Below are 26,880 nucleotides of genomic sequence, written 5' to 3' on the forward strand. Positions count from 1 at the left end.
AGTGAGAGATTTTCTCTGATTTTATATAACGTTTTCCAGATTTCACATAAAAATGTCCGTTTGTTCTCTATGATTATTATTATTAGTGAAAAAAAGAGGTTTAAAATACTAACCAGTTTGCATGCCTTGGTTGTGCCTGTAAATAGTCAATTATAATTAGTCATACACAAGTCATTTATTGCTGTAGCTTCTTGTGTATGTGACTGCCAGAGAGGCCTTGCACATGCCCCCCATAGTGTAAAATTATGCTGCAATGCTTAACCCTTGTTATTAACAAAGTAACATTTCCCTGATTTTATATTTTCCTGGATGTTAATTATTTTTTTTTGTGGTAAATAGAATAAGTTAAAGTAAAACAGACTTCTGTGCTTAAATCTTTTGAGTACTTGAAGGGGTGGTTTATCTAAGTCAAATTTTAGTATGTTATAGAACGGCCAATTTTAAGCAACTTTTAAATTGGTTGTTATTATCTTTTTATAGTTTTCAATTATTTGCCTTCTTCTGACTCTTTTCGGCTTTCAAATGGAGGTCAGTGTCCTCACCAAAAATGCTCTATATAAAGCTATATATTTATTCTTATTGCTATTTTTGATTGCTCAACCTTCTATTCAGGTGCTCTGCTATTCATATTTAAGTCTCTTATTCAAATCAGTGCATGTAAAGGTGAACAACCCCTTTAATGAATATGTTGCTTTCCCCAAATTTTTATTTTCCCCAATTATAGCTAAAGTTTTTCTGGTCCCTCCGAAAAATAGGGGTTCTGCTGTAGCTAATTTCAGAGTAGAAAACTCTCACTACCCAATAGAACAGGAATGAGCTGTCCTGAAATGTTAAGATACTGAAAAACAGGGAGCAAATATTGGTATTGTAAATATGTAATTAGATGATTGTTATTTAAGTTATAATGTCAATCTCTCTCTCTTAATTCTACTGTCTCTAGTACACAAGCCTGGCCCACAAAAGTTTTGGAAGGTCGAAGAGGCTAGAACATTACCGGGTGGATGGAGCCAGGGCATACCTAATAATGCACAGCTAAGACTTCATGACAGAACAGTTAGATGAATACAGGTAACAACACAACCAACACGCTACACATGTTCAAACAACATATGAGACAGATAGTTTGGAATGTAGGTTGGTTGACCTCACCAATCAAAAGAAAAAGATATTAACAAATCTCAAGAAACTAAAACCCAATAGAATATTATTTTAAAGAGCCTCTGGAAATTAGGAGATACCAGTGTACTTAAAGCGGCATGGATATGAATTCCTATCAGCACTATGCTCTGAATAGCCCAAATCAGGACATTTTTACTTGGCCTCACTCAGAAACTTATGGAAACCCCCTCCCCAAACTTGATTTTGTAACGAGCAACGTTTTGGCTGGTTTCCTAGTTCCAGCTTGCCTTGTGAAAAATGTACTATACATACTTAAAATATGATTTTGTACAAATGCAATGCCATTTCCCCTAATATATGTCCCTAGTTCATTTGTGCAACACTTAAAACTGATCTAAAGCTGCATCTGATAATCTTGTAACTGTCATTAGTGTTTCCAGTCTGCAGGTTGGAAAGCCCTCATGTAAAGTGTTACTGATTCCAGCTTGCCTCACTGGACATGTTATTACGCACACTTTAAACATGATTATAACTTGATTTATTACAAGTGCAATATCAGGGAGGTATACTAGGAGTTGTCAAAATGCACATGGGTGTCTGTAGGTCTGGGTTGGTGTCTCTCTAGCATGGCTACTAGCAATCCAGCTTCAATATATTTCAGTATGTGTACTGTTAGTATGTGTACTGTACGGTATATTGCATTAGTGCATTCGATTAATTATCTTTTCAAATTCTGTCCTTCTCTCTAATATCATTTCCTCACCATTACTTCACCTTTAAGCATTAAAAAGACAATTATCTTAGAGTGTATGATAGTTTTTTAAAGTTAATATCTTATTAGTACTGATTTTTATATAATTTCACCCATGGTTTCCATATATTTAAATAAGTATTAATGCTGCAATGCTTAACCCTAGTCAATAACAAAGTAAATATTGTATTTCAGAGTAAAAGAGACCTGTGCTTATAACCTTCGTATACTTAAAGGATAAATTTATTATGCTCATTTCACTGATTTTACATTTACATATTTTTTCCTGGTCCCTTGAAAATGTAAAGTGGGGTTTCTACTGTACCTAATTTCAGAGTAAAAATCTCTCACTGCCCAACACCAACCAGTAATTATCACACCATGTAACAACCCAAAATTGATTGACAGCATTTGAAGAGTACTTTAGGAAAATATACTCCACTGAGGAACCATCTGAAGACGTTATCAATCTTATGTTACAAAAAGCCAAGCTATTAGAAATTGACCAGACACAGAGGGAGATGATTAACTCACCAATAACAGCAGCAGAGATATCAAGCATAATAAAATAACTGGCCACACATAAATCACCCAGATTGTTATATAGTGTAATATTATAAAATACTGAACCCACATATGATACAATTATCAAAGCATATATATAATGCAATGTTCCAGAGGTGAAGTAATAATTGTTTAATGTTTTTCACCTTTAAAATGTATATTTAGTATGATATAGAGAGTGACATTCTAAAACAATTTGCAGTTGGCTTTAATTTTTTATTTTTGAGATAAGTAATAAAAAGTAGCATTAACTATAAAAGTGTTGCCTTACAGAACATTTTTTTAGATGGGGTCAGTGTCCCTATTTGAAAGCTGGGAGTTAGAAGAAGGCAAATATTTTAAAAACTATAAAAAAAGGAAAAAACAAAGGCAAAAGCAAAATATTCTTAGAATTAGTCATTCTATAACAAGATTAAAGTTAACAGAATAGTGAACCACCCCTTTAAAGGAATTGTTCAGTATGAAAATAATAACTGGCTAAATAGATAGCCCATGCAAAATAAAAAATGTTTCTGATATAGTTAGTTAGCTAAAAATGTAATGCATAAAGGCTGGAGTGACTGGATGTCTAACATAATAGCCAGAACACTATTTCCTGCTTTTTAGCTTCTTTGGCTTCCATTGATTGGTTACCAGGCAGTAACCAATGAGTGACTTGAAGGAGGGCCACATGGGTCATAATTGTTGCTTTTGAATCTGAGCTGAATGCTGAGGATCAATTGCAAACTCACTGAACAGTTATGTCCCATGTGCCCCCCTCCTTAAAGTTGCTGATTGAGTCAGAGTTAGAGAGCTGAAAAGCAAAAATTATGTTATGTTAGACATCCAGTTACTCCAGCCTTTATACATTATATTTTTGTCTAACTAACTACATAAACAGAAAAAAAAATTATTTTGCATTGTTTATATATTTAGCCAGTTTTTGTTTTTACACTGAACTGTTCCTTAAAGCACCAGCTAGGCTTTGTATGCAATCGACAGTCAACACGGTGCTTTAGGATGGCAATAGCGGCTACAATAATGCTAGGGACAAGGAAAGTAGAGACTTCCCTTTAGAGCCTTGACACAGAGAAGGCAATTGAATCACATGAAACAAAGCTAACAGAATTTTGTTATATATAACAAAGCCGAGGGCTTGCCACACATCCTATCCAACAATATGGACAAGTTGCTGGGTATTACATTAACATTGATGCATATGAAATATTACCATTGCGTAATAAAGGGAAACCCAGATGGGGTAGAAAATACAGCTTTAAATTGGCCAACAACACAATCACTTTAACAGACAAATACAGAAGAATTCACATGATATATATACATATAACATCACATATTGCGTTAAAGGAGAAGGAAAGGTTAAAACTAAGTAAACCTTATCAGAAAGGGCCATCTAAATATATCAGTAAACCCCCAGGTAGTGCTGCTCTGAGTCCCCTGTCAAAAGAAACACTGCATTTCTTTCCTTCTATTGTGTACTCATGGGTTTCTGTATCAGACTTCCTGCCTTCAGCTTAAACCTCATTGCCCTGGGCAAGAGCATGCTCAGTTTGCTCCTCTTCCCCCACCTCCCTTCTCTGCTGTAATCTGAGCCCAGAGCAGGGAGAGACTCAGACAGGAAGTGATGTCACACCATGTTAATACTGCAGCTCCTAACCTAAACTAACAGGGTGTTTCTAGAGCTTTTTACTCAGGTATGGTAAAACATTCTACAGAATAAATATAGCATTCTATCTTGCACTATTGCAGCTAATCTATTGGCAGTAAAATGCCTCCGTAGCTTTTCTTCTCCTTTAAGGAAATTCTACAGGAAACCAAACAATTGCAAGCCCATCACATGTGCCATACTCTGCCTGTCCATTTTTGCCTGTGTGTGCCATACTCTTCCTGCTATACTCTGTTTGTATGTTCCATATACTATTTTCCCTGTGCTGCCAATGTTTTCCATATTTTGCCTACCCCAATCTACCTGCTTTCCCGAAGCTACCTGTTTGTGTCATACTCTTCTTGTCTCTATGCTGCTTGCCATATTCTTCCTGTGTTTAACATTCTACCTGCCCTACTTTACCTGTGTGTGCCATACTCTGCCTGCCGTATTCTGCCTGTATGTGCAATACTCTGCCTGTGCTAACCTGTCTGTGTTTGTCATACACTGCCTTTTCTATTCTGCCTATGTGTGCTATACTCTGCCTACGCTATGCTGCCTGCATGTGCTATACTCTACTTGCCCTATGTTGCTTGTGTGTGCTATATTCTACTTGCCCTATGTTGCCTGTGTGTGCTATACTCTACTTTCCCTATGTTGGCTGTGTGTTCCATATTGTGCCTGCCATATGCTGCCTATGTGTTTTATATTGTGCCTGTCCTACTCTATCTGTGTGTGCCCTACTCTGCCTGCCCTACACTGCATGTGTGTGCCTCTATGCTGTCCTTGCCTTCCATATTCTGCTTGCTCTACTCTAGCTGTATGTGCCATACACTGCCTTCCCTATGCTGCCTGTGTTTTCCACATTCTGCCTACCCCAATCTACCTGTCCCAATCTACCTGTGTTTGTGCCACACTACTTGTGTCTTCCATACTCTGCTTGCCCTATGCTGCCTGCTTGTGTCATACCCTGCTTGCCTCTATGCTGCCTGTTTTCCATAATGACCTAGTGGAAGTATGCACTACATTAATCCCTAAACTGAATTAAAACCCCACTACGTCATGTCAACCTTAAACTAATTACTAAGATACTGGCCTAGTGACTTCAACTTTTGTTCAAGGTTCTTTACATTCATACATTATTTAGTACGATGTAGAGAGTGAGATTCTAAAACAATTTGCAGTTGGCTTTCATTTTTTTAATTATTACTGGATTTTTATTTTTGAGTTATTAAGCTTTTTATTCAGCAGCTCTCCAGTTTGCAATTTCAGCAATCTGGTTGCTAGGATCCAAATTACCATAGCAATCATGAACTGATCAGAGACTGGAATATAAATAGGATAGAGCCTGAACAGAATGAGAAGTAATAAAAAGTAGCATTAATTATTAATGTGTAGCCTTATATTTGTTTTTTTTTTAGATGTGGCCAGTGACCCCTATTTTAAAGCTAGAAGGTAGAAGGCAAATATTTGAAAAACTATTAAAAAGGAAAAAAAACACCAAATCAAAATATCCTTAGAATTAACCATTCTATAACAAGTTAGAATTTAATAGAACAGTGAAGCACTCCTTTAATAAAGCACCGCTTGGCTTTGCATGCAAGTGACAGTCGACACGGTGAATTAGGATGGCAATAAATGCCACAATATTTTTTACTAGGGACAAGGAAAGTAGAGACTTCCCTTTGAGCCTTGAGACAGAGAAGGCATTTGATAAAATGTTATGGCTCTTTTACTTTAGTGCACTCCATATTAGAATGCTGGGTGACACCTTCACATAGTGTATCAGAAAAATATACACTCATGTTCAAGCTAAGCTACTCATCAATGGCACCATAACCAACCCAATAGACATAAACAGAGGTATGCCTCCTCTCCCTTCTTCTGTTGAACCTATCATTTGGCCCTCTCCTTAGGCTCCTTTGAGATATGACCACATTTCAATGCATCAAAATTGAATCACATAAAACAAACTTTACAGTAGTTTGTTATATATAACAAAGCCGAAGCAGGGCCTGCCACACATCCTATCCTTCATCCAACAATATGGCAAGTCTCTGAGTATTGGTATTGATGCATATGAAATATTACTATTGAGCAATAAAGGGAACCTCATATGGAGTAGAAAATAAAGCTTTAAATAGGCCAACAACACAATCACTTTAGCAGACAAATACAGAAGAATTCACATAATATATATGCATATAACATCACATATTGCATAGAGGAAACTGCAAAAACCAAACAATGGCAAGAACATCATGTGTCATACTCTGCCTGCCTTATTCTCCCTTCCACACACTTCCTGCCCTACGCTACCTCTTTGTTCCATATTCTGTCTTTCCTACTCTATCTGTGTGTGCCATACTCTGACTCCATGTGCTATATGTGTGTTCCATATTTTGTATGCCCTACTCTACATTTGTGTGCAATTTTCTTTCTGCCCTACACTGCCTGTATTCCACATTCTGCCTTCCCTACTGCCTGGCCTTTTCTTCATGTATTTGCAATACTCTACCTACACTTATCTGTCTGCGTTTGCCATACTCTTCCTGCCCTATGCTGGCTTGGTGTGCCATACTGTGCCTGTGTGTGCCATACTATGCTTGCCCTTTGTTGCTTGTGTGTTCCATATTGTACCTGCCCTATGCTGTCTGTGTGTTTTACATTCTGCCTGCCGTACTCTATCTGTGTGCCCTACTCTGCCTGCCCTACACTGCCTGTATGTGCCATACCCTGCCTGCCCTATTCTACCTGTGTTTTCTATACTCTGCCTACCCTATTCTGTCCTACTCTGCCTGTCCTATTCTACCTGATTTTGCCATACTCTTCCTGTGTGTGCCACATTCTATTTGCCCTACTCTGCCTGTATGTGGAATACTCTGCTTGCCCTACTATGCATAAGTGTGTGCCCTACTCTGTCAGTGTGTGCCATACTTGTCCTGCCTTATTCTGCCTGTATATGCAGTAATTAAGTGCTGTAGTAAACCTGTTTGTGCCATACTCTGCCTGCCCAATTTTGCCTGTGTCTGTGCGCTCCATCCTCTGCCTGCCCTACACTGCATGCCTGTGCCATACACTACCTTTCCTGTGCTGCCTGTGTTTTCCATATTCTGCCTACTCCAATCTACCTGTTTGTGCCATACTCTGCGTGTGTGTTCCATACTCTGTTTGCCAGAAGCTGCCTGTGTGCGCCATACTCTGCCTGCCCTATTCTGCCTGTATGTGCAATGCTCTGCCTGCGCTAATCTGTCCGTGTTTGCCATACTCTGCCTGTTCTATTCTGCCTATGTGTGCCATTCTCTGCCTACCCCATGCAGCCTGTGTGTGCCATGCTGTGCCTGCCCTATTCTGCTTGTGTTTTCTATACTCTACCTGCCCTATTCTGCCATACTCTGCCTGTTATATTCTGCCTGTTTTTGCCATACTCCTCCTTTGTGTGCCAAATTCTGTTTGCCCTACTCTGCCTGTATGTGAAATACTCTGCTTGCCCTACTATGCCTGTGTGTGCCTTATTCTGTTAGTGTGTGCCAAACTCTGTCACTGTGTGCCATACTTTGCCTGCCCTATTCTGCCTGTATGTATAATAATCTACTTGCCCTATAAAACCTGTAAGCCTTACTCTGCCTGCCCTACACTGTATGTGTGTGCTATACACTGCTTGCTCTATGCTGTCCGTGTGTTGCATATTCTGCCTTCTCTGCTCTGTGTGTGTGTTTCATACACTACCTTCCCTATGCTGCTTGTGTTTTCCATATTCTGCCTACCCCAATCTACCTGTTTGTGCCATACTCTGCTTGTGTATTCCACATTCTGCCTGCCCTACTCTGTGTGTGATATACTCTGCCTGCCCTGTTCTCCCTATATGTACCATACCGTGCCTCCCCTGTTCTCCCTGTATGTGCCATACTCTGCCTGCCGTATTCATCCTGTATGTGCAATACTCTACCTGCACTAATCTGTATGTTTTTGCTATACTTTGCCTGTTATATTCTACCTGTGTGTGCCATACTTTGCCTGTTCTATTCTGCCTGTGTGTGACATACTGTGCCTGCCCTGTTCTCCCTGTATCTGCCATACTCTGCCTGCCGTATTCTGCCAGTATGTGCAATACTCTGCCTGCACTGATCTGTATGTGTTTGCTATACTTTGCCTATTCTATTCTGCCTGTGTGTTCCATAATCTGCTTGCCCTATGTAGATTGGGGTAGGCAGAATATGGAAAATACAGGCAGCACAGGAAAATTAGTGTATGGCACACACATGCAGTGTAGGGCAGGCAGAGTATGGAGCGCACACACAGGCAAAATTGTATGGCACAAACAGGTTTACTATGGCACATAAATTATTGCATATACAGGCAGAATAGGGCAGGCAAAATATGTCACACACTGACAGAGTAGGGCACACACACATACATAGTAGGGAAAGGGCCCTATGCTGCCTGTGTGTTGCATATTCTGCCTGCCCTACTCTCTATGTGTATGCCCTAATTTTCCTGCCCTAAGTTGCCTGTGTTTGCTATACTATGTCTGTTCTATTCTGCCATGCTCTACCTATCTACCTATTCTGCCTTCTTTGCAATACTCGTCCTGTGTGTGCCACATTCTGTTTGCCCGGCTCTGCCTGTATGTGCCATACTCTGCCCTACTAAACCTTTGTGTGCCATAATCTGCCTGCCCAATTTTGCATGTGTGTGCTATACTCTGCCTGCCCTACACTGCATGTGTGTGCTATACACTGCATGCCCTATGCTGTCCATGTGTTCTATATTTTGCTTGCCCTACTCTGTCTGTATGTTCCATACACTTCCTTCCCTTTGCTGCCTGTATTTTATATATTCAGGCTACCCTAGCCTACCTTTCTGTGCTATACTCTGCTTGTGTGTTCCATACTCTGCTTGCCCTATGCTGCCTGTGTGTTCTATATTCTTCCGGCCCTATTCTGCCTGTGTTCCACATTCTGCTTGGCCTACTTTACCTGTGTGTGAGATACTCTACCTGCAGTGTTTTGCCTGTATGTGCAATACTCTGCCGGTGCTGATCTGTCTGTGTGTGCCATACTCTGCTTGTTCTATTCTGCCTGTATGTGCCATACTCTGTTTTTCCATTGTTGCCTGTGTGTTCCATATTGTGCCTGCCCTACACTGCCTGTCGGTTTCTGCCTGCCTTACTCTTCCTGTGTATGCTATACCCTGGCTGCCCTCCTCTCACAATCCAAATAGTTAACATTGAATTGAATTAAAAGAGAGAATACTGGATCCTTGTTAATTATATGTGGAATTTCACTTTTTGGGAAGAGGAGGTATCGATTACCCAATTGACATTTAATTTATTAAAGAAAAATAATAAATAAACCCTCTCTCTCCACCACCTCACCAATTCTCAGTATTTTACCTACTGACAAAGTGCTTAGTGCAGTTATCAAAAGTTGAAATAACTTAGCATAACATCTCAAATATAATTCATTTGTTAATTACTGAGGATTAAATAAATAAAGTTAATTGACAAATCAAAGTGCTTGTGCTTAATTAATAGCGTGTTCAGGTAGAGAAATGTGTATCAATTGCTTGCCTATGTAGGACCAAATACTCATGACCATTAGGTTGTACACATTTAAAAATAATTCATTTAAGTGTGAGGGCTAGTGCTAATTGAATCTCAGATTGCCAATGAAAAAATTAATCCGAATTGGTTGTTAAAAAAGCTTGAGCTAATAGGTGTTGAGAGAATGAATTTATTAAATATTTAAAAAAAAATAAAAAAGATTACCAAAACCCACACTTAAGAAATGGAAGTAGGAAAAGGAAAATAGTACAGAGGTGGAGAAGTCCCAAGAAACTGCTGCCTGATTGTTTTCTAGGCCCTGGGACCCCACATGGGGAGACAGTAGGATGCTGGGGACTGTGGTCTCAAGACTACCTTTCTATCTTAAAAGAGGGCTATTCTTCCCTGTAAAACCACAAATCCACCCGTGCCATGTAACAAAACGAGTTAAAATGAGAAATTTTAAATGCGGTTAAGGTAGCCTACGTTGTTCAATCAATACAATGTTCCAAAGCAGTAGATTTTTCCCCAAATATAAATCTAGGGACCAGGGCCCAAAGTTAATTTGCTTAGGTGGCCATCATCACTAATAGCAGCCCTAACGTATGATATATTGTATAAAAGCACCTAACATCTCCTAAACAAACTGGTACTGACCATTCCAGTCTTAATGATTTAAACCTGATTTAGTACACATGCATTATTTCCCCTAAAATGTGTCACTAGCATCTCTGTGCTGCACTTACTAACTCCACATTGCCTTACTGGAAAAGTTAATTTACACACTTTTAACATGACTAAAACCTGATTCAGTTCAAATGCATATTATTTTCCATCATATGTGTTCCTATTGTAGCTGTGCTGCACTTACCTCTCATCTAAAGCTGCATCTGATAATCTTGTAACTGTCACTAGTGTTTCCAACTGTCATTTTGTAGTTGAAATACAGCTACAATCTGCAGGTTGGAAAGCCCTGCTCTAAAGTGTTACTGACTCCACATTCAAAAAGTTACTTTAAATACATTAAACATGATTTAAACATGATTTAGTACAAATGCAATGCCATTTCCCCTAATATATACCTCTAGAGCATCTGTACTGCCCTTACCTCTGTTCTAAAGCTGCATCTTACAATCTTGTAACTGTCACTACTGGCTTTAACTGTCACTTTGTAGTTGAAATACTGCAATCTGCAGGTTGGAAAGCCCTGCTCTAAAGTCTTACTGATTCCAGCTTGTCTCACTGGAGATACTGTATCACTATACACATTTTATACATTAAAACATGATTTAGTACAAGTGCAATGTCAGGGGGCATAGTAGGTTTGGTCACACTGCACATGGATGCTTTTAGATCTGGGTTGGTGGGACAGCCATGGGCTTTTGTTACAACACAAGCTGTTTCCAGTGTCCAAATCCACAAATTGGGGATTTAACTAAAATTTGCTCTGACAAAACCCTAAGACTAAATGGCACATCACCAATCCATCAACTTTTTGCTAAGAGCCACCCCCTTGAGGTAAGAAAATTTGGTTGTGTCCTTACCTGGCAAAACATCATTATGTTGAGCTGGCAGACTGATTGGCTGTTGCTGATGGGAGATAAAATCCTATTCTCTTCACTGCCTTCTCTTGCCAACATTCAGTTTTTCCTACAGCTGGTACCAGTGCATGATGGGAATGTGTTTAGCCAATCAGTAAGGTGTCCTTAGACATATGGTGGATAGAGCTTCACAGTCAATACCAGTACAGTAGGAAAGAGAGCTTGACCAGTAAGGAAGCTGGGCTAAACCACTAGCTAAAATAAGAAGGGGGCAGTTAAACTGTGAGTGCGGAAGTGTTAGAATCTAAGCCCACATATGAACTGCTGTTAAACATGTTGAGAGGTTTACAGTGTAGTTACATGTCATAGGCAGTGCTGTCAAGTGGCAGAGATTTAATATGATGGCCATTTTGATCTGACTATGGAAATAAGAAAAACCCTAAGTTTTCAGGTACCTGTTTATACAGATAGATAGATGGTAGGTTGAAGCTCAGCACCTTTGAAAACCTCCTGGTACATCGAGTAGTACAAGTAAAGGATCTATTAATGAAAATGCTCGGGACCTTGAGTTTTCCATTTAAGGGAGCTTTCTGTAATATGACCCACCATACCGTAATCCTCTACGTAAAAATGTTATGTTCCCAAAAATGTTTTTTCCTGAATTTTATTATTCGTCAAATAAAAGGGTTCTGCCTGTAAATAGTCAATTCCAATCAGTCTGCACCTCATACAGTCATGCACAAACCACTGTGAATGTGACTGCCAGAGAGGTCTTGCATATACTCTCCATAGTGTAACATTAATGCTGTAATGCTTAACCCTAGTCAATTACAATGTAAATATTGTATTTCAGAGTAAAAGTGCTTATAACCTTTGTATACATAAAGAATACATTTATTTATCTCATGTCCCTGATTTTATATTTTCCTGGATTTTACATAATTTTTCCTGGTTCCTTGAAAATATAAAATGGGGTTTCTACTGTACCTAATTTCAGAGTAAAAAAAAACTCACTGCACAACACCAACCAGTTATCATCACACCACGTAACAACCCAAAATTGATTAACAGCATTTGAAGAGTACTTTATGAAAATATACTCCACTGAGGAACCATCTGAAGACTTTATCAATCTTATGTTACAAAAAACCAAACTATTAGAAATAGACCAGACACAGAGGGAGATGCTTAACACACCAATAACAGCAGCAGAGATATCAAGCATAATAAAATAACTGGCCACTCATAAATCACCCGGATTGTTTCACTGCAGAATATTATAAAATACCGAAATCACATACGATATAACTATTAACGCATATATATATATGATCCAAAGTTCCAGAGGTGGAATAAATAATGACCTAGCGGAAGTATGCAGTACACTAATCCCCAAACCGAATAAAAACCCCACTATGTCATGTTAACCTTAAAATTATTACTAAGATACTGGCCTAGAGACTTCAACTTTTACTTAAGGTTTTTTACCTTTACATTACTATTTAGTACAACGTAGAGGGTGAGATTCTAAAACAATTTTCAGTTGGCTTTCATTTTTTTATTATTTGTTTTCCATGTTTGTTATTAAGCTTTTTATTCACCAGCTCTCCAGATTACTATTTCAGCAATCTGGTTGCTAGGATCCAAATTACCATAGCGATCATGCACTGATTTGAATAAGAGAATATGAATAGGATAGAGCCTGAACAGAAGGAGAAGGTAATAAAAAGAAGCATTAATTATAAATGTGTAGCCTTATATTTGTTTTTTAGATGGGGTCAGTGACCCCTATTTTAAAGCTAGATGTTAGAAGAAGGCAAATATTTTAAAAACTATTAAAAAAGATAAAGGATAAAAAAAACGCCAAAGCAAAATATTCTTACTGTTAGCCATTCTATAACAAGTTAGAATTTCATAGAAAAGTGAACCAATCCTTTAAAGGAACAGTTTAGTGTGAAAATAAAAACTGTGTAAATAGATAGGCTATGCAAAATAAAAAATATTTCTAATATAATTAGTTAGCCAAAAATGTAATATATAAAGGCTGGAGTGAACAGATGTCTATTAAAAAAGCCAGAATCCAACTTCCTGCTTTTCAGCTCTATAACTCTGAGTTAGTCAGCGACTTGAAGGGGGGCCACATGGTACATTTCTGTTCAGTGAGTTTGTAATTGATCCTCAGCATTTAGCTCAGATTCAAAAGCAACAGATATGACCCATGTGGCCCCCCCTCAAGTCTCTGATTGGTTACTGCCTGGTAACAGGGTAACCAGTCAGTGTAAACCAAGAGAGCTGAAAAGCAAGAAATAGTGTTCTGACTGACATGTTATACATCAAATCACTCCAACCTTTATAAATTACATTTTTGGCTAACTAACTATATTAGAAACATGTTTTATTTTGCACAGCCTATCTATTTACCCAGTTTTTATTTTTACACTGAACAATTCCGTTAATGTAGCACCGCTTGGCTTTGCACACAAGTTACAGTCAACACGGTGAATTAGGATGGCAATAACTGCTACAATATTTTTTGCTAGGAAAAATGAAAGTAGAGACTTCCCTTTGAGCCTTGAGACAGAGAAGGCATTTGATAAAATGTTATGGCTCTTTTACTTTAGTGCACTCCATATTAGAATGCTGGGTGACACCTTCACATATTATATCAGAAAAATATACACTCATGTTCAAACTAAGCTACTCATCAATGGAACTATAACCAACCCAATAGACATAAACAGAGATATGCCTCCTCTTCCTTCTTCTGTTGAAACTATCATTTGGCCCTCTCCTTAAGCTGGCCATAGACGCAAAGATCCGATCGTACGAATCAACGTACGATCGGACTTTCCCATCTCCCGACCCTCCACTAACCATTCAGATCAAAGTCTTTACCATTCCGATCAAATAAGAACAGATCACCCAATGTTCTGCCCCTGACAGCAATCATACGATACTTATGTCTCACAACACTAGTGACAGTCTCCCTCTGAAAATCATACGATCGGCAATACACGCAGAGATATTATCGGCAGGCGACAGAAATTTTCTAACCTGCCCGATTGACCAAACGACCGATGTCGGGACTCTCCACACATGGTCCGAAAATCGTACGAATCCACGATTCGTACGATCGGATCTTTGCGTCTATGTCCAGCTTTAGGCTCCTTTAAAATATATGACCACATATATTTTCATCAAAATCGGATCACATGAAACAAAGTTTACAGTATTTCGTTATATATAACAAAGCCGAAGCAGGGCCTGCCACACATCCTATCCTTCATCCAACAACATGGCCAAGTGTCTGAGTATTGGTATTGATGCATATGAAATATTTCTATTGAGCAATAAAGGGAACCCCAGATGGAGTAGAACATACATCTTTAAATAGGCCAACAACACAATCACTTACTTTAGCAGACAAATACAGAAGAATTCACATAATATATATGCATATAACATCACATATTGCATAGAGGAAACTCTGCAAGAACCAAACAATGGCAAGCACATCTTGTGTCATACTCTGCCTGCCTTATTCTCCCTGCATGAGCTATACTTTATGTTCCACAGACTTCCTGCCCTATGCTACCTCTTTGTTCCATATTCTGTCTTTCCTACTCTATCTGTGTGTGCCATACTCTGATTCCATGTGCTATATGTGTGTTCCATATTTTGTATGCCCTACTCTACATTTGTGTGCAATTTTCTTTCTGCCCTACACTGCCTGTATTCCACATTTGCCTTCCCTACTGCCTGGCCTGTTCTACCTGTATTTGCAATACTCTACTTGCACTAATCTGTCTGCGTTTGCCATACTCTTCCTGCCCTATGCTGGCTTGGTGTACCATACTCTGCCTGTGTGTGCCATACTATGCTTGCCCTTTGTTGCTTGTGTGTTCCATATTGTACCTGCCCTACACTGTCTGTGTGTTTTATATTCTGCCTGCCGTACTCTATCTGTGTGCCCTACTCTGCCTGTATGTGCCATACCTTGCCTGCCCTATTCTACCTGTGTTTTCTATACTCTGCCTACCCTATTCTGCCATACCCTGCCTGTCCTATTCTGCCTAATTTTGCCATACTCTTCCTGTGTGTGTGCCAAATTATGTTTGCCCTACTCTGCCTGTATGTGGAATACTCTGCTTGCCCTACTATGCATGTGTGTGTGCCCTACTCTGTCAGTGTCTGCCATACTTTTCTTGCCCTATTCTGCCTGTATATGCAGTAATTTATGTGCTGTAGTAAACCTGTTTGTGCCATACTCTGCCTGCCCAATTTTTTTGCCATACTGTGCCTGCCCTGTTCTCCCTGTGTGTGTCATACTGTGCCTGCCCTGTTCTCCCTGTATGTGCCATACTCTGCCTGCTGTATTCTGCCTGTATGTGCAATACTCTGCCTACAGTGTAGGGCAGTCAGAGTATGGAGCGCACACACATAGGCAAAATTGGGCAGGCAGAGTATGGCACAAACAGGTTTACGTAAATTATTGCATATACTGGCAGAATAGGGCAGGCAAAGTATGGCACACACTGACAGAGTAGTGCACACACACTTGCATAGTAGGGCAAGTAGGGCAAAGGCCCTACGCTGCCTGTGTGTTGCATATTCTGCCTGCTCTACTCTATATGTGTATGCCCTAATTTGCCTGCCCTACGTTGCCTATGTTTGCTATACTATGTCTGCTGTATTCTGCCATACTCTATCTATCCTATTCTGCCTTCTTTGCAATACTCTTCCTGTGTGTGCCACATTCTGTTTGCCCGGCTCTGCCTGTATGTGCCACACTCCGCCTGTCCTTTTCTGCCTGTATGTGGAATACTCTGCTTGCCATACTAAACCTTTGTGTGCCATAATCTGCCTGCCCAATTTTGCCTGTGTGTGCCATACTCTGCCTGCCCTACACTGCATGTGTGTGCTATACTCTGCCTGCCCTTCACTGCATGTGTGTGCTATACTCTGCATGCCCTGTGCTGTCCATGTGTTCCATATTTTGCTTGCCCTACTCTTTCTGTATGTTCCATACACTTCCTTCCCTTTGCTGCCTGTATTTTCTATATTCTGGCTACCCCAGTCTACCTTTTTGTGCTATACTCTGCTTGTGTGTTCCATACTCTGCTTGCCCTATGCTGCCTGTGTGTTCTATATTCTGCCGGCCCTATTTTGCCTGTGTTCCACATTCTGCTTGGGCTACTTTACCTGTGTGTGAGATACTCTGCCTGCAGTGTTTTGCCTGTATGTGCAATAATCTGCCAGTGCTAATCTGTCTGTGTGTGCCATACTCTGCTTGTTCTATTCTGCCTGTATGTGCAATAATCTGTTTGTCCTTTGTTGCCTGTGTGGTCCATATTGTGCCTGCCCTACACTGCCTGTGAGTTTCATATTCTGCCTGCCTTACTCTGCCTGTGTATGGCATACCCTGGCTGCCCTCCACTCACAATCCAATAGTTAACATTGAATTGAATTAAAAGAGAGAATACTGGACCCATGTTAATTATACGTGGCATTTCACTTTCCGGGAAGAGGAGGTATCGATTACCCAATTGAAATTTAATTTATTAAAGGAAAATACTAAAAAAAAAACCCCTCTCTCCACCACCTCACCTAATGGTCATGAGTATTTGGTCCTACGTAGGCAAGCAATTAATACACATTTCTCTAGCTCAACACGCTATTAATTAAGCACAAACACTTTTGATTTGTCAATTAACTTAACTTATTTACTCCTCATTAATTAAAAATGAATTATATTTGAGATGTTATGCTAAGTTATTTAAGCTTTTGATAACTGCACTAAGCACTTTGTCAGTAGGTAAAAGATTGAGAATTGGCGAGGTGGTGGAGAGAGGGGTGTTTTTTGTTTTTTTTTACTATTTTTCTTTAATAAATTAATTAAATTGGATTAGTAACCATATACTTGAAGAACAACTTCTCCGCCTTTAGCAGCTTTTGGAGTTGTTGCTTTGACTTCAGCTAAAATCTGCAGGTTGGAAATCCCTGCTACTAGACATGTTATATTCACTGTTCCAAAGCAGTAGATTTTTCCTCAAATATAAATCTAGGAACCAAGGCCCAATGTTAATTTGCTTAGGTGCCCATCATCACTAATAGCAGCCCTAACATATTATATATTGTATAAAAACACCTACCATCTCCTAAACAAACTGGTACTGACCATTCCATTCTAAATGATACACATGCATTATTTTCCCCAAAATGTGTCGCTAGCATGTCTGTGCTGCACTTACTAACTCCACATTGCCTTACTGGAAAGTTACTTTACACACTTTTAACATGATTAAAACCAAATGCATATTATTTTCCATCATATGTGTTCCTATAGTAGCTGTGCTGCACTTACCTCTCATCTAAAGCTGCCTCTGATAATCTTGTAACTGTCACTAGTGTTTCCAACGGTCACTTTGTAGTTGAAATACAGCTACAATCTGCAGGTTGGAAAGCCCTGCTCTAAAGTGATACTGACTCCACATTTGAAAAGTTACTTTACATACATTAAACATGATTTAGTACACATGCAATGCCATTTCCCCTAATATATGCCTCTAGAGCATCTGAACTGCCCTTACCTCTATTCTAAAGCTGCATCTTACAATCTTGTAAATGTCACTACTGGTTTTAACTGTCACTTTGTACTTCACTTACTGCAATCTGCAGGTTGGAAAGCCCTGCTCTAAAGTCTTACTGATTCCAGCTTGTCTCACTGGAGATATCACTATACACATTTTATATATTAAAACATGATTTAGTACAAGTGCAATGTCAGGGGGCATAGTAGGTTTGGTCACACTGCACATGGATGCTTTTAGATCTGGGTTGGTGGGACAGCCATGGGCTTTTGTTACAACACAAGCTGTTCCCGGTGTCCAAATCCACAAATTGGGGATTTAACTAAAAATTACTTTGACAAAAACCTAAGACCAAATGGCACATCACCAATCCATCAACTTTATCCTAAGAGCCACCCCCTTGAGGTAAGAAAATTTGGTTGTGTCCTTACCTGGCAAAACATCATTATGTTGAGCTGGCAGACTGATTGGCTGTTGCTGATGGGAGATAAAATCCTATTCCCTTCACTGCCTTCTCTTGCCAACATTCAGTTTTTCCTACAGCTGGTACCAGTGCATGATGGGAAAGTGTTTAGCCAATCAGTAAGACATATGGTGGATGGAGCTTCACAGTCAATACCAGAACACTAGGAAAGAGAGCTTAACCAGTAAGGAAGTTGGGCTAAACCACTATCTGAAATAAGAAGGGGGGGGCAGTTAAGATGTGAGTACAGAAGTGTCAGAATCATTGTGAACATAATCCAGGTTGATGTTGATGTCATTGCTAGCCTGATAGGTAGTTGTTATTGCAAGCTGATAGCTAATCCCACTCTATGGAGAGCCCACATATGAACTGCTGGTAAAAATGTTGAGAGATTTACAGTGTAGTTACATGTCAGAGGCAGTGCTATCAAGTGGCACAGATTTAATATGACGGCCATTTTGATCTGATTATGGAAATCAGGAAATTCCCCAATTTTCAGGTGCCTGTGTATTTTGATAGATATGTTTATGAGCATATTTTGTCCTTTGTATGAGTATGGAATGGCCCAGTGTCATTGTGATGTGATTGTGGATCAAATAAAAACCAATCTGGATAAGCTCATTCATGGTATGTGCTTAATTTGTTTTATTTGTTTTTTATAGAAACCAAAAATTAGATAAACCCAATAAAACGATCTTGCCACCAACATGGATTTATGTAGCTTAGTTGCTATCAAGTACAAGGTACTGTTTTATTATCATTTTTAAAAATTAAAACTGAAGGTTTAGGAATGGACTCTATAGCTGATGGGCTTCCCATTTGAAACTGGAATCCCATACCTGAACTATGAATTGGTGTAATTTGCTCCATCCAATGGGAGGCTTGTTGGGGTACAAAAAGAAAATGGACTGGGGATCAAGTAAATATATATATAAACTCAAATGCAGCCATTATAATCATATACTGTAGAAGCAGAAAGAAAAAAAGAATAATACAACTTCAACATATTTTGTATGTGTACTGTTTTATTAGTATATTGCATTAGTGCATTAGATAAATTAGATTCGGCCCTTCTCGCTTATATCATTTATTCACCAGTACTTCACCCTTAAGCTTAAAAAATACAATTTCCTTAAAGCGTATAAGATATTTTTATTCAAGTTCATATTGTCATATTTAAGTTTCCTTATCTTAAAATGAGCACAAGCTTTCTCTTTTTTTTCTGCAATAATCTCCTCCATAGATCTTAAATTCTCACTCACATTATACCAATCATCTATATTAATAAAATCTTTTGCTTTTGACTTAACAGTTACCATACTTCTTGCTGAATGCAGTATTTAGTAAGTGGATCTGAGATTTCTCTTGGGGTATGTGTGCCATATAATATAAATATACTGATATTATTGTTTCACCTGTGAAAACACCTCCAGCATAATTCTGTTGGTGCCCTATAATACCATCTTGAGATAATTTTTTTATCCTGATATATATAATCTTATTACAGAAAAAGCAGGAAGTAGTGTTCTGGCTATTATGTTAGGCATCCAGTCACTCCAGCCTTTATACATTAAATTTTTGGCTAACTAACTATATTGAAAACTGTTTTATTTTGCACAGAAAAACTATTAGAAACTTGTTTTTCCTTTAAGCTTTAGTTCTCCTTTAATGCAAACTTTTGCTTAGCGATGGTATATTCACCAGCAAATGATTTTACACATTCACAAAAACACCATTTTAAACATCTTTTTACATCCCCCTTTTGTATTTTTCTGTCAGTGGACCTTTTGGAAAAGGAAATCATTTTAAATATTTTGGATAAAATGAAGTCTATGGGAGATGGCCTTTCCATAATTTGGAGCTTTCTGGATAATGGATCCCATACTTGTATTCGAAAAGGCTCCTGGATTTGAGGCTGAAGGTCAGTTTAAAGGAGAACTAAACCATAAAAATGAATATGGCTAAAACTGCCATGTTTTATCTATATAATTTATTGCCCCAGCCTAAAGTTTCAAAGAGGGCTTGAACTGGGAAAATGTATTTCTAACACTGAGTGAACAGAGCCAGAAATATTGTGTCCCTTTAGGAGAACTAAACTGTAAATATGAATATTACTAAAAATGCTATATTTTATATTCTGAACTTATTGCACCAGCCTAAAGTTTCAGCTTGTCAATAACAGCAATGATCCAGGACTTCAAATTTGTCACAGGTGGGTCACCATCTTGGAAAGTGTCTGTGACACTCACATGCTCAGTGGGCTCTGAGCAGCTGTTGAGAAGCTAATCTTAGGGGTCGTCGCAAATTATCAAGCAGAAAATGAGGTTGGTCTGTTATATAAGCAGATGCTACAGGGCTAATTATTAAAATATGATACAATTGCACTGGTTTCTGTGCTGCAATGTAGTAATTATATGTATTAATTACTAATCAGCCTTATATTGGGGCATTTCTATTCTATGTGTGCTGTATATTGTGAGTTGGTCCCTAAGCTCAGTAAGTGACAGCAGCACAGAGCATGTGCAGTGAATCAGCACAAAAGAAGATGGGAAGCTACTGGGGCATCTTTGGAGACACAGATCTTTACTGCGTAAGGGCTGTGGTTGCCTTTGGCTGGTACAGATGCCCAAAACATAATGTACAACATTTCTAGCTACTTCTTTAGTTTAACTTTCCTTGTCCTTTAAGGACTGAAACATGTTCTAGATATGGAACAATAGCTGAATTATTGATGCTAGGATCTTTTTATCTGTCTTATTATGAAAGGGGGTTGAAAGAAAATGTTGAACTTTAAAGGGAGGTTACAACCAAAAACACTCTGAAAACCTCTGGTGTGGAGTATGTATATTTGGGGGAATTGCCTAGTTCATGTCTAAGGTGAAATTTACAGATGTGCTATCTAGGGATGCACTGAATCCACGATTCAATTAGGGATTTTGCCTATTTCAGCAGAATTCAGACTGGGTTGAATCCAAATGCCTGTTTATACTGAATTGAATTCGACAAAATTATGTGAATGTTTTCTTTTGCTGCATGTATGTTTTTTTTCAACCCCCTTTGCCTGGTCTTCCTCGCATTTGGTTCATGATCCTGCCAAATCCTTCATAAATGATTGGGATTCAACCAAAATAGTAGATTCAGTGCATTCCTAATTATAATGCAATTTTTTTGGTCCACCTGAGACCCTGATATGCAGGACCCACCGCCACCGGTCCTGCATAAAAAAGCTTCTGCACCATATTTGGTAATCTTAATTTTCCTCCAGGATTGGACCCTTGCCCTTATATCAATTGGCCATTAAGGAGACATTAAGGGATTTACTCTCTGCTTTCTAACACCACTGTCCCCTCTTGGGAAATGTTATTACCGTATGTTATTAAACAGGTGAGACATTTTATAATGTCACGTCACCTACATCTTACGACCAAAGAGACACCTACGCAGGTAGAAATTCTTTGGGAATCGAAGGACCCTCCACAGAGAACTATCTCTTATCTATACAAGTGTATTCTAAACTATCAAAATCTCGCCAAGCGATGCATTCAAACTTAAATGGGAGGAAGAATTAGGACTTACAATAGAGGAAGAAGATTGGGAAAAAATTGTCCTTTTGGTGCATTCAACCTCGGTCTGTTGCAAAATTCAGGAGCTCAATTATAAATTGTTAAGCAGTTGGTATAGAACCCCGGTTAAATTGGCTGCCCTATGATGCCCTAATTAATATATACAGATGGTTCAGGAATAAATCTATGGATGCAAGTTTGAAACCCCTCTGTCTCCCACTGCATTTTTAGCAAGGGCTGATTTGCATCAATGATTCTTTTATCCAGATATTCAGTGCCTTGCAGGGGTTTTTTTTAATTCTGGTGCACCAGGTTGAATTCAGGGATCCAGTTATCAGTCCCTTTAAAACATCACATTAAATGTATTTTCCTTTCTACTCTTTTTTGGTAGTAAATGAATGCCACATTTTCCCCTACTATTTTGGGAAGGTGCTGAGAGCATTCATTAACTTCTTCTTTTCCTCCACCTTAGTTTTTAGGCAGTTATTATTTTTCCTACCTTTTCTTACAATGTTTTTGGTCCCATTTTACATCTAGTATAGGTCAATCTAAAAAAAAAAATTTTTTTTACATTAACCCATTATTGAGACAGTATTTTCAACATGTGCTCATTAAATAGGGCAGGTGCTGAACAAATTGTATATGTATGGTGTCTCTTAATTGTGGCACTACCAAGAAAATAAAGTCTGTTTCACTTTAGTATTTCATGTCAATTGCTGATCACGGGATAAATTAGCTGATAAAACATAATTATCATAATTTATCAGCCAGATAAATTATGTTTTCATAATATATGGCACACTGGGCACATGCATAGGGCAATAAAACATCTCTATTTGCAGTTATTAAGGTTCCCTGTGCTTTTGTAGTTTTATGTATTTGCTGTAACATATGCAAATTTTACTTGCACTATATTGTCTAGTTTCTATTCATTTTCCAACTAGAAAATTGTTCCATTAGCAACTTGGAACTAGCTATGTCTGACTGAATTGTCTAGTTTCTATTACTGTACCTTTTCCCACTAGGATTTAGCCCAACCACACTGAAAGATCTATTTCCTAATCTGTAAAGATCCTCTGTACCATTAGCAACTTGGATCTAGACGCAACCCTCCCTTTGCACATGCAAGCCCTCCTTTGCGCCCTCATTTACACATGTGCGTCATGCTTTACGCACGCCAGCGCGCACGCGCCCTCATTTACGCATGTGCGACCTGCTTTACGCATGCCCTCGTTACGCCTCCGTTATGCACGCCTGTGCACGGACCCCCTTCTTTGCTCGCTCGCCCACGTTGACACACGCGCACCCTCCTTTTCACATGCCCGTGCGCCCTTTTTTCTGCACGCCAGCCCAGTACACAGGGAAACTTTTTTGCCCCTCTTTATATTTCCAAAATGTTGGGAGGAATGGTGCGCAAAGGGGGTGTGCATTCGCGGATGTGTCTAAAAAAAGGCATGCATAAAGGGGTAGCAGTTAGGGAGCACGGGTAACAGTTAGGGTTGCCACCCGGCCGGTATTTTACCGGCCTAGCCGGTAAAACACCTGCCAAGGCCGGGGCCGGTATTACAAATTTACCGGCAATGCAGTTGCCGGTAATTTGTAATATCCTTTAAAAAAAGCCCTCGGCCTGCCCCCAGAACTTACAGAACTTACCTTTTTTGTAGTCTTCTTCACATCGCCGCGATGTTGCTCTGCCCCTTTTTTGCGGCGTGCTGCATAACCCCGCCCCTTTTTGCATCATGGCCCCACCTCCTTTTTGTACCCGCCCCCCACTGGCCGGTTATTTTTTTCATTAAAGGTGGCAACCCTAGTAACAATGGGTGCAGTGGAAAGCCAGATGGCCAGACACCCCAAGCAACCCAGCCACATCTGCTCCATGCCATCCCCGCCGTGTGCAAATGAGAGCGCGTGTACGCAAAGGAAGTCGTGCATGTGGGCAAAAGCGTGTGCTCATGCGTAAAGGAGAGCATGCGGGCACAGGAGGGCGCATGTGGTGTAGTGCGGAGGAATTTTTAGACCACTAACATTTTTGTAGTCACACCCCCTAATTACCATGCTCATTTTACAAAATGTGGCTGTTTATGAAAGTTTGAACATATTTCTGTTTTTTTGTTTGTTTTGCTAATGAAGTTAAATTGCCTTTTAAGATGTGAGTCTTAACTTTTCCCAAAGTACCTGTTATCTTAAAGTCTTACAATTACTTATTTGCTTATCTCGAAATTGTTACGAAAGTATCTCAGCTGCAGCTGTGGCTGTTCTGGGCTCTCTGCCAAAAGCCAATTAAATTAGAAACTTTGTTTCTTTTTCTGGCTGTTCAGTGCAGAGAAAAACAGGACTTTCCAGTATAAATTAGGGACTGCGGGTTGAGCTGTCAAAATAGGGACTGTCTCTCTAAAAACGGGACAGGTGGGAGGTATGGCACACGCTTGTCCTCCCTTACACATGTGCGCCCCTCTTTGTGCACCTTTATGCATGCACTCTGCTCCCACACGCTCTACTTTGCACAGACCCTCCAACGTGTGCTCCCCTTTGTGTACGCTTGTCCTTATAGGTTACTGAATCTGGGAAAAATGTGTGCCTTTTTTTATTACATTTGGAGGTATGAGAGAATATGCATGCTTCTGTAGATTTCGAGTCAGTACTGCTCCTGTCATGAGGCAAGGTTAGAATCTTGCCTCAGGCAGCACGGAGCAGCCAGTTACTAGGGGCAGCAAAAAGCTGCCTCTGGCAACTTTAAAGGAGACATATTGTGTAAAAAATAAGAATGTACCAGTTAATTATACTCATTTAGATATAGAAGAATTGTGTATAAAAAAAAATTAGTGTTTCATGCTGATTTATTGAATATTTCTGCAAAAACCCTAATAATCCCTCCCTTCTCTTCCACTTCCTGCTCCCTGAATTCCCAGGGTGTGCAGGGGAGCCGGTGGCTCTCAGCTCACTGCACTGTAGGACAGGAACCAATCAGCAGCTAGCAGGACCTGATAGGGAACTGAAGCTTGCTTCACTAGCGAAACACGCCTGTTTGGAGTACTGAGGGGCACATTTACTTAGCTCGAGTGAAGGATTCGAATGAAAATTGACCATTCGATAGTCGAAGTACTGTCTCTTTAAAAAAAACTTCGACCTCCTACTTCGCCATCTAAAACCTACCGAGCATCAATGTTAGCCTATGGGGAAGGCTTTCTAGCAAATTTTTCGAAAGGAATTTTGTTCGATCGATGGATTAAAATCCATCGAATCGTTCGATGTACAATCAGTACAACAAAAAAGTGCAATCAGTACATTATGCTTAAGTTCATTTAAAAAACAAACTACTGCTATTGGGGGGCCCCTGGGCCCCAACTACCCCTGCCCCACATTAAAAAGGCCACAAAGACATGAGTGCTAAAACACTCATGTCCTAATCTGGTAATATACATGCAATTGCCACTGCATTCATAGTGGTATGAGTTCTGGGGATATTTTACTGGGGATTGACACTTGTTCATTCAGTGTTTTATGGGTATTATAAAGGAAATCAATGTTTTTTTTATGAGAATGATAAGATTTGTGCTTTATGATGAGCTAAAATAGCTTCCAAAATTTGCAGCGGCACACATAGCGCACCACCATTCTTACCTCTTTCCCTAGGTTTCACTCTAAAAATCTGCTAACCTTAGACTGATAGCAAGTGAAATGACAACTGCCCCCCCAAAGCAGTTTTGAAGGTTGGGGCAGGTCCCCATTTGGTCTTAAACCGGTTTTGACAGGATAGTTCCTATTGTTCTAGGAATTGGTTAGAAAGAGCAGCTTGTGCTTTAACCAGGAGAAGGGTAAAAGGGAGTAGCTCTCCCTAAATAAAAATCATTATAAAATCCTATGTTCTGCTTGACTAAGTGAAGGAATCCCATACTGAAGTGCGATTCAGGTTATGGTTCTTTCCCTGATCATCTCTACAGTAGAAAATCATTCATTATTCATTAGAAAACCTAAAAGATGAACCTTATCGAGTTAAAGTAGCCATACATTGGCAGATGTAAGCTGCCGGTTTGGGTCCTGTAGACATCTGCAAATGTATGAGGGCCCTCTGACAGGCCTCTCAGACCAATATCTGGCCAAACATCTGCCAGATCTCAAGTAGGTTTGATATTCCTGCCCAATCAATGACCGCATTAGCTAGTTGATGCAGCCCGTGTCCAGTCGGCTATTATGCAGTCACTGTAATCTGATCATTTGGCCGTAGGGCTCACCTTTTTGGGGGGGAGGAGGATCCGCTCGTTTGGTGACCTTAGTGTTATTGTTATTCCCAGGAAATAGTCCTGGGGTTGAACTAAAGTTCTTTGGAATCAGTTCCCCACCCCCTTAGTCTAACAGTGTAATGCAACCTCCTCTTCCATTGTGAAATTATTGATTCTGGGATCTGAAGTCCCTCCAGTTGTTTCAGAAAATGTATACCATCCATTAATGAAAACAGAGGGATTTTAAGTAGGGATGGGCCTTGTCTTGCCACAAAATGAGGCCCATAGACTTGTATGGCGTCGTGCGTCAAAAAAAAAAAAGACGCGTGAAAACATTTTTTTGACGCCCATTGACTTTAATGGGCGTCAGCGTCATATCGCCGGCGGCAAATTTGGGGCAAAACTAAACGGGTCAAATTCGCCCATCCCTAATTTTGAAGTCCAGAATGCTTCATAGTGGAACAAAGTGAGAGATGGGTTGCATTACACTGTGAGCCTTCGGCGGGGGAGCACTGAGACACAATATCATAGTTTGTGAAAACCCGTTTCAGCAACTTCTATTCTAAAACCTTCCACTTATGAAAACACAGAAATATTTCCCATGCTTGCGAAACATTTAGTGGAAGCAGCAGATGCTTGCTCGAGGGGCGTGAAGACTGTTTTGGGTGAAATTTGATAGCTGTTACCTTTCTCTTATCTCTGTATTCATGAATTACGGTAAATCAAGGTTTGCAGTTCAGCTCAAAGGGTTTACATTGCTAACAGACTTTTGAGCTCTTTCATGCTGGATTTACAAACAAAACTCTGGTTAACAATTAAGCTTAAGTTAATCAGCTCCCAAATATTTCAGTAAATCTGATGTCTCTGGGCAGTGAGAAA

General features: G+C 39.6%; 1 long non-coding RNA gene across 1 annotated transcript in view; it reads left to right on the top strand.

Annotated features, from left to right (window-relative positions):
- LOC121403005 overlaps positions 1-19,588 on the top strand; it is a 49,843-nt gene extending 30,255 nt beyond the window's left edge. Inside the window, exons 2-3 of the long non-coding RNA XR_005966944.1 lie at positions 941-1,068; positions 19,531-19,588. This is a non-coding gene — a long non-coding RNA (uncharacterized LOC121403005). The remainder of the gene's footprint in view (positions 1-940; positions 1,069-19,530) is intronic.
- Positions 19,589-26,880: the final 7,292 nt, after the last annotated feature.

The sequence above is a fragment of the Xenopus laevis genome, chromosome 1L (genome assembly GCF_017654675.1).
Source record: "Xenopus laevis strain J_2021 chromosome 1L, Xenopus_laevis_v10.1, whole genome shotgun sequence".
NCBI classification, from domain to species: domain Eukaryota; kingdom Metazoa; phylum Chordata; class Amphibia; order Anura; family Pipidae; genus Xenopus; species Xenopus laevis.